This window comes from Lepisma saccharinum, chromosome 2 (assembly GCF_977018435.1).
Source record: "Lepisma saccharinum chromosome 2, izLepSacc3.1, whole genome shotgun sequence".
In the NCBI taxonomy this organism is placed as follows: domain Eukaryota; kingdom Metazoa; phylum Arthropoda; class Insecta; order Zygentoma; family Lepismatidae; genus Lepisma; species Lepisma saccharinum.
Window position 1 is genome coordinate 21189957 of NC_139230.1, and position 6976 is coordinate 21196932.

Genomic DNA, 6976 nt, shown 5'->3' on the forward strand with positions numbered 1-6976 from the left:
CATGCAGAAAAGTCAGTTCTGCAGTCATTTTGGTATATGTTTGATGTAAATTTTTTCGATTCGAAAAGTGAAGGCGATGTTGCATGTAAAAGATATTTTCTCACCTGTCCGTTTTAACTTGCCATTATGGACCGTAGTGCGCGCGGATCCGTCATTTTGTTTATTTGTGTGCCAGATGGATGGAATCATTCTTAATTTTGCCACCAATAGCATCGGTTACGCAATGACGTAACAAGGAAACCTTGGTGCGAACTCGCAGCCCTTCAGGCAGCGCATTTTGGATTCTGACCCAGGGAGAGGAAGTAGTTTTTCCTCTAGACAGACACCTTAGGAAGGTGTCCGAGAAACCACGACATGGGAGGAGAAGGATAAGTACTTTTAAGTTTCGAATTGGCACTCACACAACCAAAATTATATTTTGTTCATCTTTCTCGTCCGTTAAACTACGTGGAGAATTGACTTGACTGTAAAGGAATAGATTTAGTTCATCATTATAAATTATTTAGTTCAATTAATAACCATCCAACTGGCACAAGTGATACAACACGAAAATGTTTATTTCAGCGAGTTCAATATCGAAACATCTTTCTTTATGCAGACTAATGGTGCTTGCACATTATGTGAATATGAATAAACTCGCATATTTTGGAAAAGGTGTAGTATCTGTACTTTCTATTAGCATAGCTGCCCCATAGCAAATAAGTAGACCTATAAGGCGGAAATTTCCACTGCGCGCTTTCTAAAGGTTTGTATGCATTAAACAATCAAGTTTAACGTGCATACCATGAGGGTACAGAGGCAATCTTTAAAAAGGCCCCCTCCGCTTACAGAAAGGAGTTGGAAACACCTTATTATACCAGTATTTTGATAAGAGAGTGAAGGGGAGGAAGATCGTTGCAGATAAGGCCATCAGTATCGTGAGGCACTGAACCTGAGGCGTAGGTAGGCTATATTCACGTAAAATTGTTTCCTGGAAATTTTCTCTTGCAGTTATCAGAAATTAACTGGGTAGTTCATGGAAGAATTTTATGTTCCTTCCTCTGTCTGTGTGTGTATGCGTGCGCGAACCGACGCCTATTTGTTGTACGTATTTTTATTGTTTCCATCGATTCATTGAATTGCTGTAATGGGAATGAACCAGGTTAGCAAGGAATAAATGAAAGATTGATAAAAGCAAACAGGCATGACAAGCTTCCCTACTCTTGTCGAAGGAACAACAAAATAAAAAATGTTTTATATTCTGCATTTGTACAGTATTCTTTGGAAGTACGTATGTGTTAAATTCCTAACTCGAATTTTTTCTGAAGGATAAAACTAGTTGCAGAAGTGTTTATGGTGCTATATCGTGAGTGGTTCCTCAGTAGTAGGATAAAATAAGGTCACAGAATGCGCAATAGTTTAGCTCGCGTTTTTCAAAAAAGAGAAAAAAATGAATGGTATCCAAATCTATTCTACGAATGCTTACGTCATTGGGTCCCTTAGCTGCATTCTACAGACTAATGAAGCTCTGGCGTCTGTACACTCAGTCAGTGGGGCTTGTGCTGTGTCCTATCTATGTTTGTGATTCTCCATCACCTTTCATCCTCATTTATGTGATTATCCAAAAGTGGCAGAAAAGCGGAGTAAAATAAAACAAATCAATCAATCAATCAGTCATTCGGTCCCTGCGTTTTTCACTTTCTCTTCCTGGTCGAGAAACAATATTCCACAGACGTAATGAATCACTATAGCCATGAATTATTTTCCATCATCATGGTGTGCTTAATCATTCCTTAAAGCATAGACTCTAATTGATGCTCTGCGCTGTTTGTCCTTAGTGCAATCGATCTTAATTATGTGAGGGTTTTTATGTGGGGGATGTTCCTTGCTAAACAAAAAATAAACAATCAGACAATTAGATTATCGAAGGAGATAAAAACTTTCAGTTTGACCAAATTCCCAATGTAAACAAGTGGGATAAATATTTTCTTGGAGCTTGTTTTATTATTAAAGATTGCATACAGAATGTATAATTTGAAATGTTGAAGCAATATATAAAAAAACAAAGGTATCTTTGGAAATATTAGGAAGTTCCCGTAACGTTTCGATGAGGATTTCATGAACAATACTAATCTTTTCCAAGACAATGTCGATCTTCTACTCTGTCTCTCTCTCTCTCTCTCTCTTTATGCATACATACAATAAAAACTTTTCCTTATTGAACAAGGCAGTTCATTCGCTTAAAAATTATTTTTCTTTAAAAAAAGATATAATAAACGAAGATTAAATACACCAACGCAAAACGAAGATAGTGCACATTTTATTTCTTTTAATATAACCACAAATCAATTTTTACATAAACGCGTATTTTACGTAGCTTCTAACTTATGTTTGGCCATTATTTGTAATTATCAGTAAGTCCAATCAATCAAAAATATGTATGCCAGTTGATCTGCAATTTCACGAAAACTAAAAGAAAATAAACATTTCCACACATGCAGGTAGTTTGAGGATTCTGCAGATTGAAATAAAGCTTTCATAAATTATGAACATTCAAATCACGGGGTTCCGAGCTCGATACCCGGTTGAGGCACATATAGTAGTTCGGATAGCACTTTAAACGGTAGTTCCAGTCCCGATTAGTCTTACGATGCATAAAGCGCACTTAAAACAAATATAAAAGTATAAGAAAACCTCTAATACTCTGACTACAACAGAATGGATAGTTTTTTCGAAGTTGTGTAGCTACTCGAATACAGCCCTCTTAATTGTTCTTTCTATCACGGCTAATAACATGCGTGATTGTAAACAGTTACATATTTTAAATATGTTGTGTCTGCGCGTTAGACAATTGTAATTTTAAAACACGTAAAATATTTCATGGCGTAGATTTACTGGCTTTGAAGTACCGTCTCTAGAACCTACTCCTCATGGCGTGTTTCACAGTCATTTCGCTGAAACCACTGATTTTTCCGTACCGGGTCTGTGGGAAAACGACACATAGACCTCATATTGCAACCAACAGCATGCAATGATTGTCGGCTTTTCTGTAAGACATTACCCTTACACCTTTGAAATCCATGTTATTTTTTAAAAAACCGGAAGTAGCGCCCAACCCGCCAAACACGAACCTAAATGTAAACATCCGGTGAATAACCCCTATAGACAAACGAATTGTTAAGAGAAAATCCCAATTGTTTGTTCGAAATTTAAAATATCATAAATTATACGAACTGTTATTATTAGTTCAATGTCAAAGGACGAATTTCTGCTATACGTTGAAAATATTCCGCGCTACAATATCACTGGTCCCGGGTTCGAATCTCGGCCTTGGCTTGGGTGTTCATTGTGAGTGTCCCTTCAATTTCATCATATCATCGCTCATCCTCATCGTCTCGATAAGCCAAAAGTGGCAGAAAAGCGAAGAAAAATAAACCAAATCAAACACTAAAAAAAGCTGAAGGGCTAAATATTAGATTACTAAATATACAAATATATAAAATGCATAGCAGCCTTTGTGGCAGAGTGTAGCTGCCTTAGGGTCATATGTTCGAATTAGCTATAATGAATGGAAGCGTTTTGTGTTTGTTCCGTCATGCTTATGTCTTCTACCCATTCACCACTTATCCTCGCTGTCACGATCAACCTAGAGAGGTAGAAAAATGTTCGAAAAAATCACGAAACTACAAAAAAACTGAACACAAAATTTACGAATAGTGAACGATTAATGGAAACACGGATGCACATTTCTGTTACTTTAGTAACCATTCAGTCTTACATTTTATGGACACTGTGATTTTCGTGCATGGAAGTATTCCCGGGACATCAGCCAGTCGACGTTTACTTACAACATTTAGAGTGTATGAATTCTCTCATCATTATTTTCTGTTATTTTGGGCTAGTCGCGACGATGAGGATGAGTGATGATTAGATGAAATTGATGAAGCGATGCTGATAATGAACACCCCCTCCCCACCCTTTTCATACTGAGGCCGGGATTCGAATCCGGGAACTTCAGTGGCGAGATCACAACATTGGTCAGTTCACGCAAAATATATCCTGTTCCATATATCTCTGGAGCAGGCGAACGAAAACAAGTCTCAGCGCAACTAGTGACGCGAGACGACTCCACCAATGAACACGTGAGAGTTAACGAAATTGCATGCAGGGGGGTGGAGCGACTGCACTTTCCAGCAGCGTATACTGCTTCCCTCTGCCCACTCGATTTCCTCCCCTTCTCTGACGCTATGCGCGGCCTTGCTCCAGAGATGCTGGGACAGGGTATAGTGCTTTGAATTTGGTAGTACAGTAATTGCATATTATTATTACAATACTGTACTAGATTCACTGCAATGTTTCAGTAATGTTTCTTTTTAAGCTTGTATGAACTCATTGCAAAAAATTATCAATGGTGTTATTTACACTTGAAATTGTGTTGAAAGTGTTGCACGCTATCCACACCAGAGAACTTGAGAGACGTTTTTGCTCTCTGGCAATGTTGGGTCGTCCAAGAGTGTTTGTGATTGTCCCTTTATCTATCTCATCTTATCACTATTCATCATCATAGTCGCGACTAGCTGAAAGTAGCAGACATGCGTTCAAGGAAATCCATGTCCATACTATAAAAATTGAAACTGAAAATTAAACATGAAATTCTTTGAAACTTTAATTAATTATTATCACACAGACAACTTACATTTTTTTTGCATTTCTTGATTTCTTCCAGTAGCTGTACTTGCAACTTTGATTATGTATCTTTGAGTTTACAAATTATTTTTTTTGTTTTATTTCTTGACACTCGTACAATAATAAGCTGTTGTTATTACATTATACATTTGTATCTTTTAGTTTAAACATTTTGTTTATTTTCTATTGAACAATAATAACATACAAAAATAACGTACCATTTGTGTCTTTGAGTTTATAAATGTTTATAAATGTGTATTTTTTATTTCTTTTCATTGCTATAATAGTGATCAGTGAATAGATACAAAAGTTACCAAAAAAATAATAATAAAAATTAAAATTATAGTTACACGAGAAGACGCGCGGGGAGACTCAGTCAACCCAAGAATGCAAGCAAATGGTATGTAGACAAAGGTAGAAGTTGTTGTTTATCCGATAAATGGCATGATGAATCGATAGAAATATTAAATAAAAATCAAACTTCATTGCTATAATAGTGATCAGAGAATAGATACAAAAGTTACCAAAAAAATAATAAAAATTAAAATTATAGTTACACGAGAAGACGCGCGGGGAGACTCAGTCAACCCAAGAATGCAAGCAAATGGTATGTAGACAAAGGTAGAAGTTGTTGTTTATCCGATAAATGGCATGATGAATCGATAGAAATATTAAATAAAAATCAAACTTCATTGCTATAATAGTGATCAGTGAATAGATAAAAAAGTTACCAAAAAAATAATAATAATTAAAATTTTAGTTACACGAGAAGACGCGCGGGAAGACTCAGTCAACCCAAGAATGCAAGCAAATGGTATGTAGACAAAGGTAGACAGAAGAATAGCGCCTTTCTCCCTCGGTAGCAGAAACTCCAATGGAAGAATACGAGAGCGGATGGCAGGGTGGCTCCAGTCTTGCCTTAACACGGCAAGAAAAAAGTGGTTGTGGGGTGATAAAGTCCTCCAGCGCGCTCGCCGGAGGGTTAAAGTTGAATCCGAACCACTACGTGTATCCACCGGATATCGAACTCGGGACCTCTTGGTTACAAGACGACGTTACGACCACGCCATCGGGGAGGTCCTGTCTCTACTTTTTCACTTTCCACTGTAACAGAAAGGATCTTCCAGTATACTGTTTCTAAAACCAGAACGTCATGCTGTCAGCACCGGTGACTAAGATACTTTCATTCAGTTTTTGTATGAAAAAGTTTGGATAGGATGTTGCCCCGACATCTTTTCGCGTGACAGTTTGTCGATACCAAAGTGTCACTCCCGTCACATCGTGCACCTTCTTCACAAGAAGAGCTAGATATTTGACGTATCCAATTAGGAGAGAGTGTAAAATTTCTCTCAAAAGTTAACGCCATTTCCTTCCAAAGAGAAGACGTACTTGTTCCAAATTTTCGCACATTGAAGTGGGTGAACTTCAATGGTATATTCAGTGATAAGTATCAGGCATGTAAATTAAATTTAGCATGTCTGCATATAAAACGGTTCTTCTCAACAAAACTTGAGTTTTATTTTGGTTCTCGATTGGAAAAATGTTCTCAAAAAAGTATTTGAGGAAAAGTAACCTAAGGTTCACTTTTCTCTTAAAGTATGCTAATCTTCAAGTAATATTATAGTTAGTTGCAAGGAAAAGTTTGAATGTAAATTTTCTATTCAGTGGCATGAGGTTTATAAACCTAGGGAAGGACGAACCACCGTGCCCCAATATGCGTCTGACCGTACAGGAGAAACGGGTTCGATGCCCGAGGCGGATGTTCTTAACGCCGATTCTTGTATCTCTCTCACCCAGCCTTTCACTAATTGGTATCTGGTAGAGATACTGGAAGTAGGGGATAACAGAAGCAGAAGCATGGTGCTGATCACAACACCTATTCTGTACTCTGTTCCAGCTATCTCTTGAGCAAGCGAACGAAAGCTAAATCTCTGCGCAAGTAGTGACGCGAGACGACTCCACCAATGAACACGTGAGAGGGAAAGGGATTGCGTGAAGGGAGAAATCGACTGCAGTTACCAGTCTTCGAGCAATGTGTACTGCTCTGCTCTGCCCACTCTATTTTCCTCCCTTCTCTGCCGCTTTGCTCGGCCTTGCTCCACAGATTCCGGGGATAGAGTTTAGGTTGAAGTTGAATATGTGTAGAGCCCTCCTTCACACTCCTCTTTTACTTTCATAGCACTATACAATGCCACAGCACAACTTGAGATTAACATTTATGGAAGGTTCGTTTCAAGTTCACTTCATGCTCAGATAGGCTAACCGAGAATGGGCCTACAGTTTAACATAGAATCGGAAATATTATGTAATG